A 12,094-nucleotide genomic window follows, 5' to 3' on the forward strand; every position below is an offset into this window, starting at 1 on the left:
AATGTAGCTGCAAAAGTGCTGCAGCAAGTCATCATCGGTGCTCTACTCTTTGTTGGGAATTTCATATGGATCCAAACCGTTAATAGTTCCGATTTTTTCCACATAACGGTCCCTGGTACCCTATTTCGCGTATCCCTGTAAATCCCACAACCTTTTCGTGATTTTAACATTTTTTTCTTTCTCCCAACTTCTTCTCATTCGACTTGCAGTATGTTTACATTCGTGAGGTCATCAACATGGCCGCCACATCCCAGAATGCAACGCGGTGCCCAAGCCCTATTAATGACATAATTTTCTTTTTTGGGTGAACTAACCCTTTAAGAATGGGCCTTCATGTTTATTTCTTTCTAAAAATCATACACATTTATATGAAATCGTCAACTCGTAAAACAATGACATGAGATTGGGTTTGACATGAGTTTTAATTTTCTTTTTCAAAAGCCTTTTAATGTGTAAAAAATACAAAATCAAAAGGTTCCTATTCAAATTATTATTTCAAATTGATTCCTTTCCAAATTATTGACATTTACTTTATAATTATTTAAGCACATGCTTATGTAAAAATACATATACGTTTATTTGCAGTAATTGTTATACATGTGTCATTTATTATATTTACATTATATAGGTCTATTGGCTTTATATCAGCCATCGGCCACCATGCTCTCTGACATACTGGCATCACTTCACTAATTATATAGTCTGTATGAAAATTTACATTTCTGTTGAGAAATGTCCATTACTGTTGAGGAGATGGCGAGTCAGCTTTGGCATTCTACATCTTTGCAGCCCATATTGAATGAGAAATCTCGAATTTATTAATAAATAATTAAAATGTCTTCTTTTTCCCCCGAAACATTCTTAATCAATACTTTTGCCAGTGCTTTGCAGCAAGCTTTTTGTGTACAATAGGCTAGAATACGCATAAATGCCTAAATTAAAGGATGGTTTTGTAAGATTCAATTTAATATAAATGTGCGACTAGTGGACTAGAAAAATCTTTAGCCAGGAGCAAGCCTAGATGGCTCAAGGAACCGATCCATTTTTAAAATAAAGTGCTGTGACATTATGAAGTGCGCGACTGTAAATCAGGTCATTGATCGTTGTTTTTCATTGCACAAGTTATGCATGTGTAATAAGTCAAATGTTTTTATTTTATTTTATATTTTTTTATGCTATAGGGGTGCTCTGGTCCCTTTTTTGGGGGCGCTGGCGCACCTGCCAAAAATAGTCTCAGAGATTATCTTCGTCTTTGAGCAAGTTTCTATATTCTGTGATTGGTCAAGCACCAGGACTTTACATTCAAATAATAAGTGCGACATTTAGAGTCAGAGCTCCTCTCTGGTGGCCCGATTGTTTAATAGCTGTGACAAAAGAACAGAGTAAAATGACACATGCCAGAACCTAGAGATCCATGCAGCTTGACGTCGGTAACCTGGGTTTAATGTGATAAGAGCAGTGATCGATGGTTGCAGAAGCCTGCTGCTGCTGCATCCAGAGGAAATGATTAAGTGCCAACTTTAAACCAGGATGCTTCAATATAAAGTTGAAAGGAAAAGAGCCAGCAGGGGTTACTGTGTCCTAAAACTTGCAGAATGACACTGCGGAAGTGTCAGTGGCCCTGCTTTGTCCTAGTGTGGGTTAAAAGATGGCGAGGTCTCCATCTACAATCACTGTGGAGGAAGGGGTTATTTGCAGATTCCAGTAGCTCATACTAGCCTTAGCATGTGGCCTTTGACATTCACATAAAAGAGAGGTCTTAGTGAGTCGGTTATCTCTTAGACCAGTGACAGCTCTCGAACAGTTTGGTCCAGGGGGTATAAAGGAGAGAGTGCAGCACCCGACTACTGGTGCACTGTTCCGGGAAGCCAGATTCGATTGAGACACTTCAGGGGGCAGGAATTTCAAGGGGGTCTTTGAATTTACTCTCCACTTAAAGCGAAAACTGGCTTATTTTTTGATCCCATCAAACTGTGCAGTTGCCTGAAAAGTGTCTAAATTTTTACTTATCGCTACTGCATGTCATTTTGCAGCAGGGGAACTGCTGACACTATGGCTTTCCATCGCCCTGTCAGATCTCTTTTGTGCTTGTCCTGCTCAATCATCACAGGCTGAATACATATCCATGAGTGCCTGGCAGTCCGTTTCCTCGTCCTGACCTGACCACAAGTGGTCACTCCAAATGGCCCGTGTGTTATTTCCTAATCTTGCTGTAATTGTAGCAGTACTTAAAGCTGCTGTAGGGAACTTTTGACGCTCTAGCGGTTAATAAACAGAACTGCTTGCGTCTTGCGGAAGAACTACTTCTCTCTGTTTATGTCTATGAAGAATCACAAAGGTACTGGGTTACTCCGCCGCGGTATCCCCGAAGCAATCTAAAATAGTCCGAATATAAACACTTATTATAGGTGCACCCTAGTGATTCAGGACAAGCTAAAAACACAGTTTGGAAAATGGATTCATGGTGTACTCGCTTATCATATACATTTTTCTACATTTTGAACACCAAAAAAACTTAAGTTACGGACCGCAGCTCTGATTGGTTATTTTTTACCGGGAGCGATGGAGTTTCTGCAAATGGCAATAGGACCACTGGGAGGAGCCAGAGGAGCTTGATTTTTTTCACAGATTATCTGTCTCATATTCTACTGTCAGGACTTAATGACAGGTTTAACAAATATGTAAAAAATATTTTTTTACAAAAGTTCCCTACAGCACCTTTAAAGCTCTTATTGTCTGGCAAATAGAACATCTGTCAGGATGGGGGGGTAATAATTGCCCCTCAGTAATTTGTCTACTATTAAAAAGTTCTTGATGCTGCCTTTGAAGTTGCTATTAAAATGAGAGGGGCCTACGTTAGCTTTATTAAGAACAGCCGTGGCTGCTACACTTTGCCTGTATTACATCAATCTGCCACGCTACATCAAACAGCTTTTGGCTTCTAAATTATAGAAGATAATTAATCGAATGTGTTTGTCAGAGCACGGCACACCTCCGGGCTCCTTGTTTTCTAACATGAGACCATCACATGACCTTGAACAGTGTGATTTTCTTTTCTTTATTAAGCAGCTGGACTTAGAGACTTTTATGGATCATTTTAAGTCAAGTCTTGCAACATATATGCACTCTATCAATACCCTATTGTTTCGTGATTTTATGTTGTTTTTATGTAATGTTAATGCTTTGTCATTAGTTTAAAGCAGTCTATAATTATTATTTTTTTTTTTATATTAAGCCATAACAACTTGGAAACAATGATTGGCTCATCAGTATCATACAGCGCTTTAACTCTCTTTGCTAAGTTGCCCTTTCAGGTAATGCTGTGGGGGATCTCCATAAGTCCCTGTGGGCTTCCTTCCATGTGAGCAAACTAGTTTCCTGCAGTGTTGTGTGTCAGAGAGATGATAATGTCAGCCTTATCAGGATTAATCTGGGACAAGTAAGAGAAGATTAAGCCAGTTCATGACAGTGAAACAACTGCCAAACCCCACTCATAGGCCACATCTCTAATACTCCTAAACAATGCAGTCTAGCAGGGTCCTGTTATGTAATCGGGAGCATCACACTTATGGTTAAGCCAATACCAGCTGTATAATTTGCATATGTATATGATTCGTGGAGGGAATGTATGAAGCGTCAATTACTGTACCCAGTTCTGCTTCTTAATGGTCACAAATGTTACCAGTAATGGAAATGCATACATTAACTGGTAGATTGAAAACCGAGTGCACAAATCATTTAAGGAAAAATTGAGATTTCAAATAATTAGAAAGATGGTATCAGCATGAAATGGTTCCAGTAGCCTATTTTTTTTTTTAATTGCATGCAAATGGAAAACTCAATTTTCTAACAGTATAAGAAATGTCAAGCAGTCTGACTTTTAAAATAGTAAGAAATGGGCAAAAATGTATAATGGCACTCTTTATGCTGTTCTTTTCTGGATGCAATACATCTGGGTTAGAGTCAGTGATCTCTATGATTTCGTACTTTAAAGAAGAGGAATTTATATTATATGTAGTTAACTTGCTAACTACCCAAACTTCGACCCCCTGGCACACACACATACTCTACATTTTTCTCTCTCTTCCACCCTTTGTCACTCTCTGTTTAATTTGCTTTCCTTTTCTTCCTGTGTCTGGTGGAGGAAGATAGAGAATCAAGGCAGAGAATTTATCAGGCATTTTTCATAGCTACTGCATTTTCTTCCTTCTGGACCAATGTAAACAAATGAGTAATTTTATGCAAGGCAAAGAGAAACACCAATTATCTAGTGCCTATTGAAGATAGCACTGTCTATTCACAACTCTATTAGCCAGACTTGGAACTTTAATATATATATACATCCTCTTTAATCCAGATTAAACAATGTGTTCATAAAACTAGGAGCCACCTGGACATATGCTGGGATATATAATTAATGCTGGGAAACTTACATGAGGTATAACACTGTGTTGTACTGTGTAATTGAAAATGTATTGAAATAAAGTTTCACACTGACAGACAAAAGTTGAAAAATAAACTATTTTCTCTTTCTTATCCTTTGAAACTCTGAGACCTTCAAATTGCAGAGACATGTTTGACGGAAGTTTAGTTCAGGAATAATTGGCTGCAAAGTTACAAAGTTCCATCAACTTATTAAGGGTAAACCATTATTTCTTAGATATTTCTGATCTGGAATGTTTAAATTGCCTGTCAGATTTGTCAGCCATATAGTAAATTTCAGTCTTGTTTTACCTGTGTTATGCTGGGATCTTCGGACTTAATGAATTAGAACTTGAAACTTTTTTTTTCATACAAGTTTTAATAATGACACAAGTTTGATTAATAATGACACAAGTTTGATTAAAAGTAAGAGTGTTTATTTTCATCTTTTCCTAAATTAAAGCAAACAGTAGTGGTGTTTCATCAGAGAAAGTATCGTTATGAATAGAGGACTCGTATTTTTGATTTGTCATTAATACAACATTACTTAGTATAGAATACATGTTCAATTTAAACTTACCTTTAAAGCTTTGTCATTTGCGTAACCATTAATATAGCTGTATCTGTATCTGTATCTGTAAAAAAAATTGTACTAAAATTGCTGAAACCCAGAACTGCAGTATGTGTCTTTTGCAGTTTACACAGAAATCAATGTTTCTTTTCTTAGATGTTGTAGTTTTTTTATAAAACCAAAGCCACAGGTGGCTCTGTGGTCACCATGATTTAGCCGAGTAAGCCATGTTCCTGCATCAACATTATTGTCCAAAAATATAGAGTTAACCCAATCCCTACCACTAAACATAATCATACCCATAATTTATTCCTAAAATCAGTGGGAAAAGATTAACAAGGATGTAGAAGCACCTAACCCTGATCGTAAGCCTAAAACAGAAATTTCCTGAAAATGTATATCTCAATAGTGATTGGCTGATTGAAATGTTGTTCCAGGATCAACAAGGACGTTGATCCAGGAACATGCTGTATTTGGTGAAATGTAGTTGTGTCCACAGACATGCACCGATGAAATAATGCATTCATGTGTTAACTGATGACTGATAAAGAAAATCAAGTTTACTGTTTTTACAAAAGTGTGTAGCACTTGAGCACATTTAATGTTTTACTGGCAAACTTTTTAGGGCATATTTCAAATAGAAAAATTGCTGACGTGAATTAAAACAACTCGTATCATCCTGAGCATTCTCTCACTTTGTTTATTTCAAAGGTTTGGAATCAAAGTTCACTTCTGAGAGATAACTGTTGTATGTTCCTCTCTCTAGTGAAATTCTGCTGGATGAGAAAAAGTATTTGCAAGATGTAATATTTATTTTTTATTTTTTTTTATCCAGTGTGCAAAGGATCTGCCACTTGCACTGAAAGTGTAAGCTTATGAAAAACAACTAAATAACTTTGCTTTAGCTAAGTAACTTTTATAGGGGGCCCCGAGAGAATGTCAAACTTACTCCACACAGGTAAATGATGAAAGTCATTGAAATAGATACAGAATATCAAACTAAGTGTCATCTATTTTAAAGAAAAAGAAACACTTCAAGCTACACATTTCACAAAACAAAGTTTGACTGAATTAGCACAATAAATGTACTATCCAAAATAAAGATGAAAAGTATTCTCACTTTTTGTTTGTTAAACTTAGCTGGGTCTGAAATATGGTGAAATATAAATATTATATTTTTTGTAATATTTTATTGTATAAGTTGCCTTTGATTTCTAAGGATATGAATGTATCCTTTGTTGATTTAAGCTGTTTTATTTATTTATGGTTTAATGTAATATTTTATTTTCAACTTGTGACTCTAGAAATAAATAACAAATATAGTTATAAATATTTATTTAGTTATGCATAATACAGAACTTAAATTTGTGGGTTCATGGATGTGATATTATGTCTTCATGTCTGCTTTCTTAGAAGGCACCTTCATCTTGCCAAATCACATTGGGACCAATTCATTAAACATACTTGCAAATATGAATTCTAACATGAAGTTCCAAGAAGTTTGCTTAAATGCTCAAATATTTTAGGTGGTCAGTGTATATTTGCATCCTTTTTGTGATTAAAAGGACACACTTTTTTAACATTACATTCCAGCCGTCTCTGGCATCTTGAGAGGTTAAGCTTGACATTTTTATTTCATGTATTTGAATCGCAGCACATTAAGTCCTATCAGAAACGAGCATTAGGAAAAACTTGTTTGTTTATTTCCATGGCACAGCTACCATTAATAAGCCCATGCATCACCACTGTTTGTTTTCTTGATGGGAATCCACACTGAGAGTTTGAACAGCTGTAAAATTTCAATTTAAGTTCAGTATCACAATGCGTAACACTCATCCAATTGAAGATTATAAGTGAGCATCTCTCTTTGCAGTAGTGATATTTTGATTGTCTTAAATTAGTAGCTAATTCTATCTGTCTGTTCAAACTAGCTATCTGGCAGGAACCCATTTAGCTGAGGAGACATTTGGAGGACCATGTTTCTCACACATACACCCAAACAACATCCAAAATTCAGTATTCATGTTTTTTTTATTGCCATATTGTGGGCGATAGTGTGCAGTGGAAGGAGGAAAACAGACTTGTACGGTGCCGAGGCAAGAGTGCAAGTAAGTAGACCAATAAATACAGTAGATAAATGACACATCAGTGTGTGAAACAATGAACAGCAGCTCTGAGGAGGTCATTAGCGACTAATACTGGGAGTTAAGCACCCTGATTGCAGTGGGGAAGAAGCTGTTTATTACACAGCAGTTCTTTGAGGAAAGCGACCTGTAGAATTTTCCAGAAGGCAGAAGCTGAAAAACTGATGGGAAGGAGAATGGGAGGGAACAAAATGTACTGAAGGAGGTTTGCATCTTGGATTTTCTGCCGAACACTCTCTTCCCGTTGCGCTAGACTCTAGCATCAGATATTCTGGACCAGATGGTTATGGATGTTGTCAAGAAGACTAATAGTGATTAAATCGTTGGCCACCGTTCAACTGTGAACTTCCTTGCTCTGAGAATTTACAATCTTTGCATTTTTGATTATGTACACTAGCATACAACATTTTGGGGTCAGTAACACTGATAATAATAAATAATATAAATAATAATGAAATAATAATAATAAAATATATTAATACCTTCATTCATCACAATTCATCAAAAGTAACAGTGAAGCCATTCATAAAGTAAAAAAAAGTCAATTTAAAATAAATGCTGATCTTTTAAGTGTTTTATTCCCCACATAATACTGAACAAAATTAATATGGTTTTCACAAAAATATTAATCAGTGTTTTCAGAATTTGTTATTTTATTTTTATTTATTTTTTGGAACAGGAAATCAGCATATTGAAATGATTTATGAAGAACAATGAAGGAAATGATCGTGTGACAATGAAGACTGGAGTTTTAATGGACTAGTAGCTGTGTAGTAGCTGTGTTTTAATGGACTAGCCTACAATTGTTGCCCTTGCTAGTACTCAATTTTTATGGTAAAACAATTTGTGTCATAGTGAAGTATAGAGAAAGTAGAGAAAGCCGTGCATCTGTAATTCTGATAAGTTCCATCATAGGTGAAAAGTGAGATAAGCAGGGAGTAGAGGACAAATCCCTGAGGCTTTCAGTACCCATGGTCAGTCTGAGGGATGATTGATTAGCCATCCTGACAGTCTGTGACCTATTCAACAGGAAATTCAGAGGCCACTGGCATAAGGATGGATGGATGATCATGGATAATAGTATGTTAAGCAGTCAGAGTGGGTTGATTGTGTTAAAAGTGTAGTAGAAGTCGAGGAGGAAGTTTTGGGCCACAGATTTATAGGTAACTCCAGGGCTCTGTTCCTAAACCTAGTCAGCTGCCTACATACAGCTGGCAGTTTTTAAGGCATCATAAATGCAACATTAAGACAATCCCAAAATGTACAATACAGTTTAAAAGTTTATGCTCTGTAAGTTTTTGTTGTTGTTGTTGTTAGTTGTTAAAAATTATGCTCTTTTGCTCGCAAATACATTAAAACAGATATTAAAGGTCTCATTTTTCGTGCTTTTTTGAAGCTTTGATTGTGTTTACAGTGTGCAATATAATGTGTTCGTGTTTCATGTGTAAAAAAACAGTATTTTTCACACAATTCACCTATCTGTATACCGCTGTTTTCACAGTCATAAAAACATGCTGATGATATCCTTGTTCTATAAAGTCCCTCCTTCAGAAATGCGTTACGAGTTCTGATTGTGCCAGCGGTTCCGGCATTGATGACCCGCTGCAGCATCACGTCTTCAAGCCTCAGAGACAGAGATCTCTTCAAAATTGGTGGTGTTTTATTAGCAAGTGTCGTCAACTACAAGACGACGACGAGGACATTGACAGTATCGCATCACACACCTGCCTGACTGAAGATCCTGAGTTTTCTCCGCTGTTGAGACCCAGCGTTTTGCACGTTGTGTTTAGTTTGCCACGTATAAACTGGAGGCGACTCCAATGCCAGAGGGACCCAATGGCACGCTGTCAATAGAGTGAGTAATGTGTTGTATTTTTATTATAATTGCAACGATTATAGGGTGCATTATAAACAAATTAATTCATTACAATTATTAATTAATATTTCATAAAGTCCAGTGGTAAACAATGAGTGTTGTGCCTGCGCGAGAGATCACATCCGGGGCTTTCCGCGCTTGCACAGACTAAAGCCAGAGCGCGCGCGCACGTCACATCGGGAAGCACTCGTGCACTCAGATCAGTTGGACGTGGTTGTGTACAGGAGGTAAAAACTATATAAATACTGTTCGTTTTCTTACACAAACCGCTCGTTTCGTGTCTTAGGTCATCAATGTGTACTTACGATGGGGAATTGTTTAATTTTGACTCCTCTGTGCATGCTCTTTGAGGTGGTGTCCATAGACATCCATAATGTGAGTCACAGACAAGAACGGTTGGACCTAAAAATATCTAAATGGGAAATACTGAGGAAACAAAGAAACCTACATCTTGGATGTCCTTGAGGTAAGCTAAAACATATCAAAATTTAATTTGAGAGTGAACTATCCCTTTAATATTTTTTTTTTTTTTGTGGAAATATAAGTTAAATTTCAATAGAATGAGTGATTTAATTCTATCTTTACACAATATTTTTTTCAAAGTTAATATATTTACAACCCCAATTCCAGCTAAGTTGTTTTTTTTTAATGAAATAAAATGCAAGAATTTGTGATTTGTTCATTCTCTTTAACTTTTTTTTTTAATTGACAAAAGTAATATATAAAAATACTTATATTACAACACTTATATACAACTTTCACATTTCCAACATCAATTTTTCTTTTTATTGCAATGTTTTTTTGCAAATGTTTTGGGAATTAAGGATACTAATTATTAATGTTTTTGCAAATTTTTGGGGAATTAAGGATACTAATTATTAATGTTTTGCTAGCAAAATTGTAATGTGATTTCTCTAGATTCCCTGGACCTTTTACAATATTACATGTGGTACCTAAAATCTTTGCAATTTTGCATTGCGAAATGTAATTTTTCATTTGTTTGACACTTTTCTCATGAAATTTGGCACACAGTGATGAGCCCAGCTTTGCAAAGACTGAGATGCTTCATTTATACCCAAAAATGATCCTAGACCCTGACCTATTACCAAGTCACCTGCTTACTGTGAACTGCTTCAAAACTGTTTAAAATGGGATATAGTATAACCTTTTCACTTGTATTTTGCCTCCATCTCAATTATTTTGGCGTGTGTTGCAACCATCAAATTCAAGAAAACAAAGATGAATCAAAGGTTTATTGTGCATCTTTCCAATCAAGCTTTACAATTTTGCAAATAAATAAATAATTAACTGCGTGTATTTGACATACACAGCCACTGGTAAACAAAGAAGTTTGCTATTTTATTCCGAAATGCGATTTCAACTATAGCCATTGCTTGTGTGGTAGAAATGACAATAGTTTAGGAGTTGAAAGATACATTAAAAATTGAACAAATTATATTTCAACTTTTTTTTCTTCTTTTTCATGCACAGTAGACAAAACAGCGAGGAACTTTTCAGATAGGACTGAGACGTCAGCTGGGGAAGATCTGTCAACTCTCCAAAAAGTAAAATAAAGCGAGTTACGCAACAGCTCTGTTAAACATACTTTCACTGGCTTGATGAGAAAAGGCTCAGCCACAAGATCATCTTCCCCTGCCGTTCAGTACCATATGGTGTGATCCATAGACTGGCATATTGACCTTTTGCTCCATCACAGCCTGAGTTAAAGCCCACCTGATCTCACTGGCACAGTCCTACACACTTCAGGGTAAATACATTATGATCAAAACATAAGAGCATCTGAGCAGATGGTGCTCTTGTAAGAAGCATGTAAATATGTCCTTTAGTTACGTCTCATTGCACATGGGATTTTTTTCCACCCTAAGCAAGTTTAAGCTGTAATAAAGATACATAGTGCAGTTGAACTTGCTTAGGTTGCCTATATTTATAAGCATAGAGTGAGGTTTGCAAAAACACCTCATGGAAGATCTAAAAATACAAAAGAGAAGAAAAAATACCTGCTGGACAGGTAATATAAAGCGCTCCCTATTTCAAGAAAGCTTTTCGAAAGGCCTCTGGCCAGAGCTGATGAAGAAATATAGTGTAAACAGCAGAGCGTTAAACCATTTAGTTGTCACAGACCGGCCCTTCAGAATCAGGGCATCATGGAAGGCAGGAGCCAGCAGAATCTTCTTATTATGTGTCCGCTTGTTAGGTGGCCCGAGGTTAACCTGGACACTCCTCAAAGTTGCTCTGAGTTGACATTTAATCAGAGCCTCTGAGCTAGCAGCAGCTGGGATAAGACTGTAGGTGTGCTAGACAAATGGGATTGTGGGATAGATTGGAAACTGAGGTATCATCTTGAGTAACTGCATGGAGGTTTCTATGTTGGAAGGGATAATTAAAAGATTCAACAAATCTGCAAATTAATTGTCTTAGTTCTCCATTATTATTATGGTTGCACTTTATTTTACAGTACGTGTACTAACATGTACTTATGGTGTACTTACAGTGTATTTATCTAAGAAAGTTCTGGTAATACAAGGTAACTACACGGGGTAGGGTTAGGTTTAGGGGTAGGTTCAGGGTTAGTACCTAGTTATTGTAATTACTATAATAAGTACATAGTATGTACATGTGCTACCATTATTATTATTATTATTTTAATTGTGTAAAGTGCTACATTTGAATTAGTGACTGAAACAGATTATTGAAAAATAATTGATTTACAAGGGCATGCTGTTTTAGTCTTTCAACATCAAAATGTCAGATTTAATTTAGTTTGGTACTTGTTACTTTGTACTTAAGGACATTTTTTTTTCAGTGCATCTGGAATCTTGCTCTTGATCTTGAAAATCATACAAATAAGGCCACATTTTCTAAACTTTCTAATTTATAGACTAAATAGCATTACTGATTCTCCTCTAACTTGTAAGTTTGTGTTTATTTGTGTCTTTAATGTCGCTTTAATGCAGTTTTTCATGTTTGTTGTGTTCAGAATGCAGCAGCCATAATTGCCCTCAAATCATTTATGTCAGTAACTGAAAAATGGTATTTGCTTGCTTATTGCATATTTGGTTA

This window comes from Carassius gibelio, chromosome B11, assembly GCF_023724105.1.
Source record: "Carassius gibelio isolate Cgi1373 ecotype wild population from Czech Republic chromosome B11, carGib1.2-hapl.c, whole genome shotgun sequence".
Lineage (NCBI taxonomy): Eukaryota > Metazoa > Chordata > Actinopteri > Cypriniformes > Cyprinidae > Carassius > Carassius gibelio.